Genomic DNA, 372 nt, shown 5'->3' with positions numbered 1-372 from the left:
ATTGGCGTCACACAATTTAAATACACTGTAACTTTCTTCTGAATTCATTGACGTCTTACAATTAATATACATTGTAACTTCCTTCTGAATACATTGGCGTCACACGATTTATATACATTGTAACTTTCTTCTGAATACATTGGCGTCACACGATTTATATACATTGTAACTTCCTCCTGAATACATTGTCGTCTTACGATTTATATACATTGTAACTTCCTTCTGAATACATTGGCGTCACACGATGTTTTTACATTGTAACTTCCTTCTGAATTCATTGACGTCTTACGATTTATATACATTGTAACTTTCTTCTGAATACATTGGCGTCACACGATTTATATACATTGTAACTTCCTTCTGAATACATTG

The sequence above is a fragment of the Mizuhopecten yessoensis genome, unplaced genomic scaffold, assembly GCF_002113885.1.
Source record: "Mizuhopecten yessoensis strain PY_sf001 unplaced genomic scaffold, ASM211388v2 scaffold6129, whole genome shotgun sequence".
In the NCBI taxonomy this organism is placed as follows: Eukaryota; Metazoa; Mollusca; class Bivalvia; order Pectinida; family Pectinidae; genus Mizuhopecten; species Mizuhopecten yessoensis.
The sequence above is the reverse complement of the archived record's forward strand: the minus strand, read 5'-3'. Positions refer to the sequence as shown.